The sequence below is a fragment of the Triturus cristatus genome, chromosome 10, assembly GCF_964204655.1.
Source record: "Triturus cristatus chromosome 10, aTriCri1.1, whole genome shotgun sequence".
NCBI lineage: Eukaryota > Metazoa > Chordata > Amphibia > Caudata > Salamandridae > Triturus > Triturus cristatus.
The window spans coordinates 802,345,996-802,364,039 of record NC_140593.1 but is presented as its reverse complement, the minus strand read 5'-3'; the positions used below and the strand labels follow the sequence as shown (position 1 = coordinate 802,364,039).

The window sequence follows — 18,044 nt, the reverse complement described above, 5'->3', positions numbered from 1 at the left end:
TCTGGCAATTATGTGGTCTGGACGGATCTAGTCTGTGTGCTTTGGCAGGAGTAGAGTAAACTTGACGTAAGAATTTGAAATGGAGAAGTTTATGCCTTCTGTTGAGAGAAACTTCCTTCGTTACTTTGCAACACTGCTTGTCTGTAATGTGGCCTAAGTCGTTTGTCATCGTTCACCCACCTCATACTAGCACGTTTTATGTAGTTTAGATATTAGATGAGAACCATTCGCGCTCTAGATGATCAACGTAAGGGGAGTGAACGAGTCAGGTTCAACGGGGTAATTAGGCAGTGTGGTGCGAAGAGCCGGACGGATTCAGCCTAGACAAAGCTGTCCATAAAGGAGACGTCTTGGAAACAAACGTTATCTGACACTGAGAAGATATGCCCTTCTGGGTATAAATCTCCCAGTTTGGTGATATCGAATTTGGCTAAGGTGCATTGTACTAGTTTTTCACCAGTTATTGGTAGCCAGCGGGCGTTGGGAATAGGTAAGGCAGAGTAATATAATGTGTTGGCGCCAGTAAGCCGCTGCAGCTTATCCCAGGCCCAACTGATGGTGGAAACTGTCTGTATGTCATTAGGGTCTCTTGGAACGCCCTTGGGCAGAACAGAGGACAACCGTTCCGGCAGGACTAAATCCGCCTCCGGGCAAGGAAATGGGATCCTTGCGTCCGGATGAAACCATACATAGGCGTAGCAACAATGGGCCACCAAATAATACAATTGTAGATCCGGGACACCATATCCCCCCTATCATATGGGAGGGTGAGCACCTGCCAGCGAACACCCGCCCGTCCCCCCAGACCAATCTGATGAGGTTTGTGCGCAATGTAAAAACAAACGTTCGTAAGGGGTACGGGAATATAGTTAAAAAGATATAAAAATTTGGGGAGCACTACCATCTTAATTATCGCGATTCTGCCAGCGATTGACAGCGGTAAACACAGCCATCTCTCCACTTGAGCCTCAAGGGTGCTAACTGACTTGTCCATAATTCAAGCGGAGGATCTGGGCAGTGTCCAGGTGAATATGAATGCCCAGATACTTTACAGAGTCCTTGCACCATTCAAGGGGAAATTCGCATTCCCATGGAACTGTACTGGTTGTTAAAGGAAAGATCACCAACTTATGCCAATTAATGCCCAGGCAAGAGAATCGGCCAAATCTGAGTAGTTCTCTAATGAGCGGCTCTAATTCTGTGGATAACAGAGAAGAGTGTCCTAAGATTCAATGAGGTGGAACGGTGGGGGACGAAGCCCGATTGGGCAGGAGATATGATAAATTCCATCAACTGGGATAGGCGGTTGGCGATCATCTTAGCTAAGATTTTAGAATCTAAGTTAATTAAAGATTGAGGTCTGTGGGATCCGCATAGGGACAGGTCTTTGCCAGGTTTGGGAAGGAGAATAATGACCGCTTCCTGCAACGTGGGGGGCAGTATCTGTTTCTCGACGGCTTCTGCATAAACCTCTATCAGCTGCGGTGCCAGTAGGTCCTTATATGGCTTGTAAAAGTCCCCCCTAAAGCCGTCCAACCCAGGGGCTGATGAGCAGCGGAGGGTATCAATAGCTCCGAGGACATCGGCCTCGGATATAGGCTCTGCTAAGAAGTCCCGCATATTTTTTTCGAGATAGACCAGTGCAATCTCAGACAGATAGGCTTCCTGGGCCGAGGGCTCGCTCCCTACTTTAGTAGTGTATAGGGCCGTGAAATAATCCAAGAATTCGTTATGAATCTCTGAGCTGGAGATGTCTGATTCGCGGAAGAGCGCAGTTTGGTGATGTAGGCTTTGCTGTATGGGGGCCGGAGCATCTGCGCAAGCACCCTGCCAGGCCACTAACCCTCTCCATACCGCCTGGCGGTCTGATACTTGCCCAAATACTATAGTTTACGGTCCGCAGTCTCCCGGAATTCAACAAGGAGGGCCAAGCGTCGTCCTGCCGTACCCGGGTCTGACGAGTGAGGCATTGTGGTACCTAAGTCCGCGAGGTCGCGTTCAATGCGTGATAGTGTGTTTCGGAGCTCTTTAAGTACTCCAGCATGTTTGGTGATGCAGACGCCCCTGATGTATGCTTTGAAACCCTCCCATAAGACTGCCCATGTATCAACGGAGCCAGTATTAATGAAGAAGTAGACTTCAATGGCTTCGCGCACTTCTGCAATAAAAAGATCAACGTTGAGGGCACGACTCGGGAACTGCCATTGCCGCTCAAATCCCTCAGGACGAGGGACCCTCAGGTGAAGCTGTACCGGAGAGTGGTCAGAATACGTCCTCGGAAGTGTCACGAGTGACCTGAACCAGCCGGAAATGCCAGGGGAAACCAGTCGATTCCAGTCCAGGTGATGTGTTGGCCGGAATAATGTGTGTGAAGCCTTGAGCACTGGTTCAAGCCCGGCACTCTCCCCAGCAGCCTCGCCAAGCCGCCGATCTCCTGCCTGTGTCCCAGCTCAGGGTTCGAGCCAGCAGTCCGCCCGGCGGTAACTGCTCTTCCCTTCATTTCTATTCCCCGCAATTGTCTTTGCCTCCTTCATTTCTGTACCCGTAATTGTGTTTGCCTCCTTCATTTCTGTACCCGTAATTGTGTTTGCCTCCTCTTTCTTCTGTACCCCGTAACTGTTGGGCAACTATTCTGTGTTTTTTTGGCCGAGTTTTTTACCGCCGCTGCTGCCCCTGCGGCCCTGTCCACCGATCTAGCCCGCTCCGGCCCCCTACCTGCTCCTGCCCCACTTCCCGCTCTTATAGCGACCTCTGTGCGGTCGTGCAGCGGGCGCGCCACTGGCGTGCCAAAGGCAAGCCCGTCCGCGCCTCGATCGTGCCCAGCGCAAGACCCCCTGGCCCCCGCCACAACACCCGATACCGCTACGATGCCCACACCCTCCACAAGCTCAACGCCGGCCGACTCTCCACCTGCTTCCAGGCTAGCCCGAAGCTCACCCACGGACCTTTCACCTGTCGAAACTGCAATTACACCATCCAGCGCACACCACGTCCTGCCCATCACACAGCTGCCGACCACAACAAACTTAGCTGCATACTACTCAACACTCAGTCCACAAACATGCCGTCGAACTCTGGGACCTGCTCGACTCCTCCGGCCCAGACGTCGCCTTCCTGATGGAGACCTGGATGAACAACTCCTCGGCGCCTGACATAGCCATAGCCATCCCGGACGGCTACAAGATCACCCGCAGGGATCGTAACAACAAACCAGGAGGAGGAATCGCCATCATTGACAGGAATACCATCAGAGTCTCAACCAACACCGAAGACACCCTCGGCATGGCCAAACACCTACACTTCCAGATCCACGTCAATCACAACACCACCCTCAGAGGAACCCTCGTCTACCGACCATCGGGCCCCCGTCCACAATTCAGCAATTCAATCGCCAACCTCATCAGCACGCATGCCCTCGCCTCCACAGACTACATCGTCCTCGGAGACCTGAACCTCGAGAATACCAACGACAGTAACACCACAACCAGATCGTCACGACACCCACCCACTCTGCCGGTCACACGCTCAACCCCATCTTCTTCGCCAGCGACCACGTCACCTTCAGCCACACCACCAAACTCCACTGGACCAACCACCACTGCGTCCATTTTTCCTTTGAGAAACACATCGCGCACAACCAACCGCAACGGATCCCACATCGCAGCTGGAATAAAGTCACCGAAGACCAGCTCATCACCACACTCACCCGAAACCTCCCACCGGAGCCCTCCGAGACCAATGCAGCAGCCCACGACTTCAGACAATGGCTCGGCGACTGCGCCAACACCCTCGCTCCGGTCAGGAATCCTTACAACAGGCGCACCAACACAAGAGCCATCTGATTCAACGCCGACCTCCAGAACTCCAAGCACACCTGCCGAAGACACGAGAAGCAGAGGCGCATCGACCAGACACCAGACAACCACACCGCCCTCACAAACGCTAGACGCAACCACCACCAACTCATCCCATCCGCCAAAAGAGCCTCCTTGCAGGAACGCATCGACACCAACGAACACAACAGCAAAGAGCTCTTCAACATCGTGAAAGAACTCGCCTCCCCCAGCTCCAGCTCCAACGACATCCCAACGTCACAAGAACTCTGCGACTCCCTGGCCTCCTTCTTCCTCCGCAAGATCGCAGACATCCACAGCAGCTTCGACACCCATACACCTACAACAGACGCCGACACCCCCGACTCAACACCCACCAAACATTCCAACCTCCTGCTCTCCTGGAACCACATCAAGGACAAAGACACTATGAAGATCATGAACACCATCCACTCCGGCTCACCCTCCGACCCCTGCCCCCATCACATCTTCAACAAGGCTAGCTCCATCATCGCACCCCAACTCCAAAAAATCATCAACAGCTCCTTCGAGACTGCCACCTTCCCGGAAAGCTGGAAACACGCCGAGATGAGGTCAATGCCCTACTCAAAAAACCCAAGGCAGACCCAAAGGACCTCAAGAATTTCTGGCCCATCTCCCTGCTCGCGGTGAAAGTCATTGAGAAGACCGCCAACAGACAACTGACCCGCTTCCTGGAGGAGAACAACAACCTGGACTCCTCCCAATCCGGATTCCGCAGCAACCACAGCACCGAAACCACCCTCATTGCCGCCACTGAAGACATCAGAGCCATACTCGACAACGATGAATCAGCGGCCTTCATCCTCCTGGACCTCTCGCCCGCCTTCAACACCGTCTGCCACCACACCCTGCGCACACGCCTCCGCTACGCAAGGATCCGTGACAAAACCCTGGACTGGATCACCTCCTTCCTCACCGGCAGAACCCAGAGAGTCCGCCTCCCCCCTTTCCGATCCGAAGCGTCCACGATCATCTGCGGCGTACCCCAAGGCTCATCCCTCAGCTCGACCCTTTTCAATAACTACATGGCACCGCTCGCCAACATCGTCTGAGAACACCACCTCAATATCGTCTCCTATGCCAATGACACCCAGCTGATCCTCTCCCTCACCAAGGACCCGGCCACCGCCAAATCCAACCTCCACGGGGGAATGAAGGCCGTTGCAGACTAGCCGGCTGAAGCTGAACTCGGACAAGACAGAGGTCCTCATCCTCGGATCGACCCCCTCCGCATGGGACGACTCCTGGTGGCCGGCCTCGCTGGGAGCCGCCCCGACACCCACGAACCACGCACGCAACCTGGGGTTCATCCTGGACTCCACGCTCTCTATGACCCGGCAAGTTAACGCTGTTTCCTCCTCCTGCTTCAACACCCTCCGCATGCTCCGAAAGATCTACAGATGAATCCCCACTGAAACCAGAAGGACGGTCACCCAAGCACTCGTCAGCAGCAAGCTGGATTACGGCAACGCACTCTACGCCGGAACCACGGCCACACTCCAGAAGAGACTCCAATGCATACAAAACGCCTCCGCACGCCTCATCCTCGGACTCCCCCGCCACAGCCACATCACCACCCACCTGAGAGACCTGCACTGGCTCCCGGTCAACAAGAGGATCACCCTCAAGCTCCTCACCCACGTACTCAAAGCACTCCACAACGCCGGACCAGCATACCTCAACGAACGGCTGTCCTTCTACACCCCGAACCGCCATCTTTGCTCCACAGACCTCGCCCTTGTCCCACGCATCTGCCGAACGACCACCGGCGGCAGATCGTTCTCCCACCTCGCCGCCAAGACGTGGAACACCCTCCACGCGCACCTGCGGCAGACCCAGGACCTGCTGACCTTCAGGAGACTCCTCAGGACCTGGCTGTTCGACTAGTAGCTGCTTCCCCCCCACCCCCCTTGCGCCTTGAGACCCGTACGTGTGAGTATCGCGCTCTACAAATGTCGTGATTGATTGATTGATTGAATGTGTGTAGTCTGTGAGGACGGGACTGAGCAGGCGCCAAATGTCTAGAAGCGATAGCTGCTCACAAAGATCTAAAAGAGCGTGGTGTGCTCGTGGTTTTGTGTCTGGAGATGTGGCGGTGCTGTCCAATCTGGGGTTAAGGAGCAAGTTGAAATCTCCCCCTACCAAGAGCAAACTGGGCTCTAACCTTACCAACTGGGCATGTAATGAATTAAAAAAGTCGGGGGAATCAGTGTTCGGGCCATAGACACATACAAATGTAGAGCTGTGCCCCATGAGTGACCTCATGACCATGGTCTATCTGCCCTCACTGTTCCCCATCACGGAGCTAAGGCTGAACGGGACGCTTTTATGGGTAAGGATGGCCGTGCCCCTGGCGTAATTGCTGTAATTGGCAAAATACCTGTGTGCTCCCCAGCTAGCAGCGAAGCGGGCCGAGTCTGATTTGGGTGGATGCGTGTCCTGCAAATAAGCAATGTCCACGTTGTGTCTAAGTATCTAATGAACAACCTGCCTTCTCTTGCGATTGTCATAATGGACCCCTGACATTCCAGGACATCAAGAACAAACCAGTGGGACCATCAACATTACCCTGCTGTGCCATCAGGTGTACGTGTCAAGCATGTCGTAATCAAGCAGCCGAAAATAGAGAAAAACTGCGACAGTGAACATTTCTGCAAACAACTATAAGCAATAAGTGTCCCCCCAACTCCCACCCAACCTCACTACAACCAAAGCGAGGCAGTTACATACCAAAAAGCAGAACGTGAAGTACCAATTGACTTTACACTGAAGTGAGAAACCCCTAGAACGGTACATCCGTAAGATAAAGAAGAAACCCAAGGTATACACCGTGAGGGGTGGCAACGCCACGTCAGTCGGCCAACTATTTGAAACATTGCAAAAGTATGAAGGACATTATCCCCGTGCAGTCTTGCAATAATGAAGAAGGACCAATGCAGCAGAGTTAACCAGTGCCACAAAAGAGTTCAACACTTGCATCCAAGCTGCTGTGGGGGGGTGGGGAGGAGGGTCCCCCCCACCTGCCTCCGTCCGATTTTTATTTTGTTTGTACGCATGACAAAATTCCTGTACCTCGTTAGGGGTGTCAAAAATGCAAGCCCGGCCACCCACATCAACCCTCAAGCTGGCGGGGTACATAATTCCATATTTTAAACCCAGGTTTCTGAGGGTGGCCTTGACCCCATTATATTTACAGCAGGCATCTTGCACCATAACAGTGAAGTCCGGGTAAAAGGATAGCTTAGAGGCCCGCCATGTGGTGTCCCCATGCTCCCTTGCGAGGCACAGTGCAGTGCTGCGGTCTCAAAAGTTCATAATACGTGCAATAATGGGTCTAGGGGGGCTACCAGGATTAGGCAGAGGCCCCAAGGACCGGTGTGAGCGCTCTATTACGAACCCGGGGGTGAAGGACTCCTTACCAAACAGGTCAGACAATAGAGTCTCGACAAATAGGTCCATTCGGCCAGTGGCGGTGGTCTCTGGTACTCCCAGGATGCGGATGTTATTGCGCCTACTGCGCGCTTCAAGGTCTTCATTCTTGATTGCCACCTCTTTGAGGATGCGCTCGACGCACTCCAATCGTTTTAGGAACTGAGCAGTACCATCCTCAATATCCGAAATGCGAGCCTCAGCCACATTCAGGCGTCTGTTATGTACTTGCATTTTGGCTCCCAGGTTAGCCAGACTCTTGTCCAGCGTGTCAAACCGCCCGTCTAGTGCTTTGAAGCCAGCTCTGCTCTCCTGCATCATTGACGTGGACAAGGCGGGGAGGTCGTCCGCATGATCCACACCCTGTGCGCACTCCGCCATGCTGGAGCTTTCCTCAACAGCCTTATCTGTTAGCTTTTCGAAGGGGAGGGTCTTCTGTTTGGGGTCTTTGCTGCCCATGCCGCGGAGCCGCAGCACATGTGTTGATGGGATCTGGGGTTCAGGTCCTCGCCCCCAGCAAGCTGATGCGTAGGCCTGGAATCCGTATGTGGGGCAGTGACCCGGCTCAGGCCGCTATGCTGAAGAAAAAGGAGGCCCCCTGGGTCGGCGCGCAGGAGGTCAGTGATATAAGGCGAGCCAGGCATAGATGTTTAAGCGGGGGCCTAGAAGCAGGATGGAATGTGGTCCTATGCTGTAAGGCGGTGAAGAACAGCGGCAGGAGCGAGTGGGCCTCATGGGACGTTAGGAGCCAGGTGGTGGGCGGAAGTCTCTCAGTCCGTGCAATAGCTGGGCAGAAGAGAGAAGGTACCGCGTCACTGGGCAGCCGGGCGCAGCACGTGGAGGGCCAACACCGGCTTGCCCCTGCCCCTGCTCTCCATGCCCACCCGCGTCCGGATGGGTGCTTCCCAGGCACACAGCAGGCCCTGTCCCCGCGTGGCCTCAGGAAAATGGCGGGCACGCGCACCGAGTATCGGGCGCAGCGTCACACAGCCGCACACTAGCTGAGCTGATGGCGAAGTAGGGGGGGCATTCACCGCTGCCACCTCACGCCCGGCTCACTCATCGCAGCAACGGGCCCTCGCGCATCTCCATCACCCTCCTCACGCTTCGTCGTCCTCCGGCCTGCCCGTGTGTGTAAGGCTCTGGTCCTTGCAATTATTCTCTCCGCACCTCCATCCGCCTAGTGTCGTATATTGATGTCGGAGGCACCTCTCTGTCACAGAGTCAGCCCGCCGTGTTCAGATCATGCTCAGCGCTCCAGCGCTGTCAATTACGGGGCGATTGCTACAGCGAGCACCGAGGATAACGCAGGGAAGCTGGGACAGCCGACGGAGCTTCAACACCAAGCGGCCATCTTAGCCGCTGGCGTGGCCACGCCCCATGGCCATATGATCTTTGGTGGTTTCAAATGCCTCTTCCTGGGACCACATATTCTTTTCAATCAGACTTGAGGTCCCATGCAGATCTTGTAAAGTTGGCATACTCAAGCGCTCGCCATGTCTGAGGTGAGTATATTCAGATTCTACTTAGTCCTGGGTTTTATCCCGAGAGATCAACAAGGAAGTAGCCTGGAGTGTGAAAATAGCTCCTTCAGCTCTTTGGGACAAATGTTTATTCCCCTTTCAGGGCATTATCGCTTTAACTTGTAACTTGGATATTGTGATTCTCTCAGAATGTAGGTACAGCACTGGGCCTCACTATACATGCACTTACTGACTGGTCTTCTTCCAATAGGGGCGGGGGAATTCTCACCCATTGTCCTTCCAGTTTTCTCCATGTGGAGACGCTTGCTCCCATGTGGCTTGGTACCACCCCATGCCTGCAGCTCAAGGCACTTTCCTGGAACCCAGTTACACTGGGGATTTCATCTAGACTCCTGGAATAGGAAAGACCTATCACCGGAGGTCCAATACTCCAGTAAAGGCATTGCCATGTTATCAGCACCTTAGACCTCACCACACTTTGATAGTCTTTGGGTGAGTAAATTAATCTAAAACTACTAGGTTTACAAAATGAGTCACTGTAGCCACACACATTCATGTTCTTTCGTTTGCCAACAGTTATAAAATCTTCAAAGTCCTTTTGGCAATGAGAAAAATAGCATAAGCATTGGAGACAATATATAGAAGATACAAAGATGGTCTTTAAAACAATGATCACGGAAACCTGGTATATCTAAAGCCATTCAAATGTGTAAATCATACCTGATGACTCTTCTGCTCCAGGTTTAATTCCATCCTGTCTTTGATCAGATTGTACAAATAATTGTAAAGGCTTGTTATTATTCCTTTAGATCAAATATTGATGCCCGTAGGAGTTGTAGACTAGGGTAAGAAAAAAGAAAACAAATTTGGAAAAAATCAAATACACCAGAATCATAGCAAGTGGAAGAGAAAGCAGGGTCTGAAAAACTAAAGTATGTTCAGAAATGAGGCCATAACTGAATCATTGCTCTCCATTCAGCAAGACGGAATACAAGTGCTTTAATAACATACAATCTTTGATGCCCTTTAATGAAGAAACAAATTGAAGAACATGAAAAAAACATCTGTGGTCTTGACTCAAGTAACCCCTCAACTTTATGGCATACACAACATGCCAGAGATATTCGTTTAAGTGATAGATAGTATGCTATTTCTTGAAATGGAAAACCTCCTCTAGCACTGATTCCCCTGGGCACCAGGGCCTTACTGGATTAATTGATCCCTTTGGTGCATGTTGGAGCACAACAGACTATATTTATTTCAGTGTCTCTTCTTTAATAATGTATCTGTGTTGACATATTTTTTTCCTAGCAGGCTTAATAAAATATTCTTCTGTTTCTATGAAATTCCTTATCAAAGCTAACTACACTCTTCCATTGTGATCTGATACCAGGCCCTTTTTTCTGCAGGACAAACTGCAAATTGCTGTCTATTATTTTTCGCCAGAAATGATCAGTAAGAGCTGTTGTTTTAGTGTCCTAATTGTGAATATTGATGACAAGTATTCTTTTGATTGATAACCGAAGCTACAGCCTACTAAGAGATGCTGGACACAGGGTAAATTCTAAAACCTTCTTGATGTAAGGGTGACACCTTCCAGAATCCAATTTTACGTACCTAGATTACATCAGGCATTCAAACTGGCACACCATCAATCTAATGGTCCTCTTTTGATTTTGTTGAGTGTTTTTGAAAGTGGATCTTGATTTGTCTACAGAATTCCATCAACATTCAGGTAGACAAAGGAGAACACCTAAGAACCATTTCAAATATGTTTGTTAAACAATATCAAGATAGCTGGACAGATACATTTATTTTGAATGAGTCTTCAAACACTTGCTAGTAAATAAGCCATTATATTGTATAGAGGCTAGGCCACCACACTGTGCACCCATGCTATAAGAGGGAAGCTGCGTATTGGGAGCTAAAAACTCTTGGATGGAACTTCAACAGATAGAACAAGGTATGTAAAAGCATATTGTTCACGTACACAAATAAATTATTATTATGCATTTGTAACCAGCTCCTGATTACAAGATTGGGAGCATGGTGACCACAATACTAAACATTTACATATTCCTTCTATTCATAATGTTGGCGTTTTTCATATCTGCTGTTGGATATATCCCGTGAGAGAAAATGCCCGTTTGTGAATGGCCAGGCCCCTTTTTGTATGGTCACCCCCATTTGTTCCTGAATTATATTGCTAGTTGTTAAACTCTACACGCTGGGACACTTCCACCTAGTGCCCAGTGTATATGTTCGGACCCCTAAAACATGTTAGAAATGGCTAACCCCTCACTGACATATTTTACTTGCCTATAAGTACACGTGTAGAAACTGAACCGAGGTCTGGAAGTTAAATGTGACCCGTGGACTGCCGCACCAATGGTGGAATCCACAGGTCTGGCCTGTAAATCATGGCTCCAACCCTACAGAGTGTAGCTTGGCTGGAGGAGCCTAAAGATCCATTGTCAGACCTGTCAAAATAACCTTTTAGACAGACAGGAAACCCTGTTTTTACATATTAATAGGTCACCCCAAGTACACCTTGATATCCACAAGGTATGGTAGCTGATATTTAAAAGTGGAACATGAGTAAAAGGAAAAAACGGGATGATCCTTTAGTGACAAGCCCCCTAAAGCTCTTTTAATTGGCAGGATTCTAGCTGGATCCTAGAAGATATCAAAGTACATATTATAAACTTAAATCTGTAACCTTTGACAAGAAACGGCTAGGAAAGTCATTGACTGCCTATTTTACAGATTTTTATACAAGTGAGATTATTAATAAATACTCAGGAAAAGCAAAACTTAGAAAGTAAAATTTTTCCATCTTGAAACTCCAGGAGCCTAATTTGCATTAGCCTAATAGCCGCATCTCGGCCACTGCTTGACCTTACTGATGTGTGAAAGCTGCTCCAAGAGCCAAGATGTTATATAAAACAATTGTTCCAATGGACAAATCTGAAATACCTTACTTCTCTTTAGAGTACCTTTCCATAGAGTAGGAGAGTGCAACAACCTCCACAACGACAATATTCTTATTAAAAATAGAAAGCAAACTAAAAAGTTCTATGCTTAGGAAAATTATCAGTTGTAACACATTCAAATAGTCACGTTGGAATTAACATTATATACAAAACAGATCACTTTTGACAAGGTGCTCATATAGGCAAGCGCCTAGTGGGGATTCAGTGCTCTTGAGCTAGTGAGAAGGTCAACTGTAAAACATCACAATTAGCTCAGATATGCCTGAGACCATGGATGGCTGCCTCTTAATTATATGCTGAATAAAGGAAGATATGTGGTGCAAAATTCCACCCAATAGATTTTTTTTCTCTTTTCATTTTATGAGAATTTACACATTAACTTTGTGAATACATTGGATGTTGTCTTCTATCCCCTACTCTCCATACATGTATAATGTGTGTCTTAATGATCTTTGAACCATTTAACTAGACAATACATTGTATCTCCACAGCACGGATGGTATTGTTTTGCCTGGCAGTCACTCTAGCATTCGCACTCCTTGTACATGCACACTGTTATTAGTGAGCTGTGTATTACTCAGATGCTTGTGGCTACTTTTCTAGGGTAAGCCTGCTATCCTCGAACACTCACCCCAGACAAGGAGCATGAGCAATAGTTAATTAGTGACACACAACCTCACTTCCTTAATACCTGCATTATCACAATTCCCTTTAGATACAAGGTCCTATGTCCCTGAACTAGGTGGACAGATAGTTCTTTCGTAATATTTTTTGGGGGTAAACTTAAGGAACAGAGGTGAAGGCTGCTCATTCATAGAGCATAGGGAGACCCAAGGAAAACACATCCTCTGTTCTTTAGGACCAGGGTAGCCAGTTGGTTAGTCTCCAACCCAGTTGAAGGGCTGCTGGTCCTGACCCATTTTTGGGAGTTAGGGCGGTAACTGCTCATTACCCAAAACACCCTCCCTGCTGACCTACAGGCTTCCTTTAGAGGCAGAATGCGAATATTTGATGTTTTTTCGCATGCGTTTACAACACATGCCATAACAACGTGGTTGTTAAAACGACCGCGTTATTTCGCATACCGTTACAACGCAAGTCATAACAACGACTTGCGTTAGGGGGCGCTGGATGTTGGAATAGTATAATTTACTATTCCAACTCCAGTCTGTGCGGACACTAGGGAAGGTGTTGGATTTTAAATCCAACACCTTCTGCCCCCCAACACAAGTCGTTATTCGGACTTGCGCTGTAACGGTATGCGAAATAATAACGCAGTCGTTGTAACAACCGCGTTGCTATGGCATGTGTTGTTACGCATGCGCGGTAAACGCTGTTTACGACCCATATTTGGTAGTAAGGGCGGTAACTGCTCATTACCCAAAACACACCCCCTGCTGACCTACAGGCTTCCTTTGGAGGCAGAATGCCTGTGCCATCTTGGATTTCGCTAGAATTGTGGAATGTGGAATTGTTTGCAGTAAGGCAAACAGGATATACTGAAAGAATTGGGAGGGTTGCTCTTGGGACTTTTTCCCCATTGGTTAGTGAGTGTCCAGGAGTCACTACACCCACTGGTGCAGGAAACTTACAAAGCTAGCACCACACACAAAGATCCCCAGAACACTCCCTGGGCCTGTGGAAGAACAAAAGGACAGCAACTGCTGTTTGAGACCTTTGAGAAGTCATGAAGTGCTGACTCTACTTGTAACCAGGACAACGAATTGGACTCCAAGGGTCAGCTGGTTGACCTCCTGAGAGTAGCTACAGGGACACAAGCTGCAAGTGTCTTTTTTCTGAAGGACCCACCTGACTAGTTGCAACTGGGCCTGGCCTGCAACCTGTTGGTGTGAGTCCTGACCCCAAATTGCTATCCCTAAGATCCTGGGACCACTGGATGTGTCTAACAAGACTTTTCACACAATATCTGAACAGCTGTGGGACATAGAAAAAGGCAGACTTCCAGCTGCCGGAGGACCATGACCAACCACTTGAGCCAAACCGGCCAAAGCACTACTTCACTGGACTTAAGAAACAGGTTTCTCCCACTTGGAGAGTCTCCGCAGCAGCCAATCCATTTCAGCAGGCCCTCGGTGAGAAGGAATCCAACCTTGAGGAGCTCATAGTTGGATACACCCTGCAGTCTTGTCCTGCTGGAGGATTCTGAGCTCTGAGAAAGAGACTATACCCAAATGTAGACATCGTCTCAGGCTAAAGGGTGAAAAGTATCTGGATAATGAGGCCTCCCCTGGGTGAGAAATTTAAACTTTTTCTGCCAAACCAAAGGCTTCAGTGGAAACTCATCAAACTGCTCTTGCTTCGAGAGGACTACACTTGGATACCTTCTGCAGCTTTGCCCTGCTGAATGCTTTTAATTTCCAATTCAGGGAATAAGCCCTAAGCTTAAATCTTTGACTGGGATGAACCTGCTTGGAGTACCTGGCACGCACTCTATTTCGGTTGACCTAAAATCGCAACTAGGTCTCGGCCAACAGAAAGCAGAGGCTACTGATTGGCACTTTACTTTTTTAAGGCCCTTTTTGCTTTAAATCTCTAAAACAAAAAGAACCATATCTCCGGTTCCCGTATTGGATTTTTGTCATTTTTATGTAATTTGTTAATTAAATTTTACTCTATTTTTCTAAATTGGATGGGGATTTTTATTGTGCTGTTTTTGACTTCTAAACTGTTTTGGAACTTCTAAATGCTTTAAACATTTTGTCTAAGTTAAGCCTGTTTGCTCTGTGCCACATCTACCAGGAGCTAAGTTCAAGTTTAAATTATTGAAACCTTTGCCTGGATCTAACAGGTTAGTGACTTTATTACTTGTGGTGGACTACACTCAATTTATATTATTAATTCACTTTCTTACACTGTCAATATCTGATTGTTTATTCCCAGTCTTTAGATAATTCAGTTTAACCCATATGTCATTGCTGAAATCCACAGGGCCAGGGAAGAAGCATAGTGAAAGGGTCCAAATACAATCACCTTGAAACATTGGGAGCCCATTCTGATAAGCTGGTCCTGCCATTGGAGCGCAGAAATGCTAGTGATGTATTACTGTAGATTTGCTTTACAGATTTCTTTAAAGAGTGGAGGACTTCTGTTGAAAAGTAAAGTTAATTTTACTTGTTTCTAGCTAGCTGATGGGATTTGATTGATTTATACCTGGTAGTCAAGTGGATCAGACCCAGGCAAAGAAATTAGGTTGAAGACAATTCCTTGAAACAATTAAGGAAATTGTTGTGGTCATATTAAAGACTTTGCACCTTTAGCATGGAGTTGTAATTCAAGTTTGGAGTTGGACGTTTTTGTCTTTGTCTTTAAAGGGAGATGCCAGTTCAGGCAAAGATTTAGTCCACAAATCGATTTGACAGTCCCTTTACCCAGTGGTCATTTTGGTAAAGGAACGTAGTTGGTCTGTAGAGGCTTCACCTTCTATGCGCCGTAGTGATCCCGAAGGAAAGGCAGGTAGAATAAGCATTACCAGGTAAGACGTCCACTTAAAACAAACTTTAAGAGAGATCAGCAGCTATCCCCACCCTGAAATCTCAAGGAGTAATCCTAGAAAATGAAAACAAAAGCCTGCTTTGCATCTCTTCTACTTTAACTTGCAGCAGCCCAGCATTCAAAAGAAAGGAACAATGATAACCGCCCCCCCCCACACACTTTATTATAATATGGGGGTGGTCCATAATTTTGGGCAAATCACTTAATATCCCCGTGCCTACCAAGAAATGAATGTGTCCTTGTGTAACATAACTGGTGCTCATGTAAGGTGCTCCAATACCTTCGGGTCAAGTTTGAGCTGTATAAATCTGCAACAACAAAAAACCTCTCCGTTTAAGTGTTTGCTAGAGCAGCACCCCTACCCTGCCATATTACCCAAATAAATGGCCCTAAATACCCATAGGGATAAAAGGGCTCCAGCCCCCGATCCTCTCCCCGTCGTGTGTCTCAGCTCTAGCTGCTGTGAGATCAGCTGGGCAGTGTCTGGAGTCTTATCTCTGGCACACCTGAGTTTTTCACATGTTTTTAAAGGACCATTTGCATATTTACATACCTCTGTAAACAGGTTATCAAGGCTTAGTTTTTTTTCTGGTTCCAGTACCCCCTTGGCCCCCACTTTGCCTATTCCTTACATTTGCATTTTACATTTACAGCTGAAGTGTGAGAATGCATTTCATGAAAAGGGAGATAAAGTAGGGTTGCTAAAAGGAAAATGATAGCCATTTGTCATTTAAAGAGCCTGCAGAGACCTCGTCTTGACACTAAATAGCATTATAAATAAAAACAAAGTATGTATTTATTTGTAATGTGACTTTTCTGTCTTTGTTCCCTTTAATTATCAGTCATGGAACGTTCAGGCAGCCCTAGAACGCAATTAAAAGTACTTTCTATTTCTATTTGCTGTTCGAAGTATGCACAAACAAGTGCTGAAAAAACAGCTTTAGGTGACAGCTTATTTTCGTACCGTCTGGGACATCAAAATAATGAGCTGGCAACCCTAATCATAAGACTGGAAGTTTGTTGCAGGATCAGCACACAATTATTTCCTCCACCCTCGATCTCTGATGAATGCCATAATAACAATACTTTAACTTATATCTGAAACCCTATGTCGCCGTCAAGAACATGCTGAGTATCTACAAGGGTCTGGCAATGCACCCTGCATTCAGACAACTCACTCCTCCTTCTCGCCTTTCACTTTCACGTTCACCCTGAGCTCACAGCGATCACAATGCACTCACACTGATCACAATGCACTCACACTGATCACCCTGCACTCACACCGATCACCCGCTCACCCTGAACTCACAGTGGTCACTCTGCACTCACTCTGTTCACCCTGTACCTCACCCTGCAGTCACACGAGCAAACTACTCACCCTGCACTCATGTGACACTTCATTCACTTGTCCCTCTCACTGCTAATCTGCAATCTCACTCAAACAAGCATATCACTAACCATGCATTCATTTGTCCCACTCTGCACTTACATCCGCACCCAAATTCATATGGTCACCTCACTAAACCTGCAGTCACTCCTCTTACCCTACTCTCACATTGTCGCATTGCTCACTGTGCACTTACATGGGCACTCCCTACACCCACACAGCGCAGAGGGTTAATGTGCCTACTACAAAGAATGCGTACCATGCAGATCACAGAATTGAGTGTGAGCAAACTATGAGGAGCACTATTTAAAAAATGTAATTTTTGTCAGAAATGTCCTTTAGAGAGATGAGGTGCAATGTCGGTGTAGTGAGGAAATGAATGGAGGAGGAAATAGGGGAGGGGAGCCAAAAATGACTGTTGCACTGTGTGTGACCAGTGCTAGGGCCAGCCCTGGCTGGGAGTGTTAGCAACCCCCCCCCCCCCTCCCGAAGTTCGAGTCTAGTTGGCCCCTGCCTAAATACCCCAAATAAGATCCTCCTGCTGTATCACACACGCCTCTCCTTGCCAAACGGGCTCTGCAACAGCCCCGACGAAAGGCGCAATCCCTCCCTCCGCCCTGTGGTAGGGTGACCTGATCGTGCAACCCAAAAACCGGGACAGTTCACAAAAATAGAGTAAGGTATATCGTTTTACATCAACAAAGTGTGACAACGCTCATCAACATAAAAACACAGAAGAAGCACTAAGAAAATAAATAAACTGTAATTTTTAAAACCAGCATCATACCTGTTTAACTAAATTGCTTACTCGTAACAGCTACCACCTAGCCCTGCTTTGGAACACCTAAAAAGTGCCTCTTACTGTGTTCAGTTTACCCTCTCAAAAAACAGGGACATGAGCCAAATATACCGAAATCTGACGGGACAACTGTTGAAACCCGGGACACTTGGTCACCCTACCTATGTTCCAGGTGCTGCCCTCATCAGAAAGTCTCTCTAAAGTTCCTAACTAGTTAATACTCCTTCTGCGCGCGACAGTCTCTCTAAAGTTCCGAATTAGTTTAATAATAATCCTTCTGCGCGCAGAGCCCAATATGTTACTCTACTAAGGAAACCCCCGATACCCTGAGTTTATTGGTTTAGGAGCTGCCCAAGTCACGTGATAAACGTATGCAACGTCGTTGTCAAGGAGTGGCTCGCGCCATGAAGCGGTGCAAGGAATTATGAAAAATAGAGCAGCCACCTTGGAAGGTTGTTTCTATAGGAAACGAGTGAAGGCTGATACAAATATTTTCAGATACCGCTACCTATAAGCAAAAATACGAGCAAGTTTTTCAAAAGCATGTTTAGTTTGTTATAGCCG

The 18,044-nt window shown here is 48.0% G+C and overlaps 1 protein-coding gene across 1 annotated transcript in view; it reads right to left on the bottom strand.

The window, feature by feature from the left end:
* The window catches only part of LOC146790029 (uncharacterized), a 205,528-nt gene extending 187,749 nt beyond the window's left edge, over positions 1–17,779 (bottom strand). Inside the window, exons 1-2 of the mRNA XM_085630161.1 lie at positions 17,469–17,779; positions 9,509–9,628 (exon numbers count right to left, since the gene is read on the bottom strand). The gene's annotated coding sequence lies outside the window, so the exon portion shown is untranslated. The remainder of the gene's footprint in view (positions 1–9,508; positions 9,629–17,468) is intronic.
* Between the last annotated feature and the right edge of the window lie 265 nt (positions 17,780–18,044).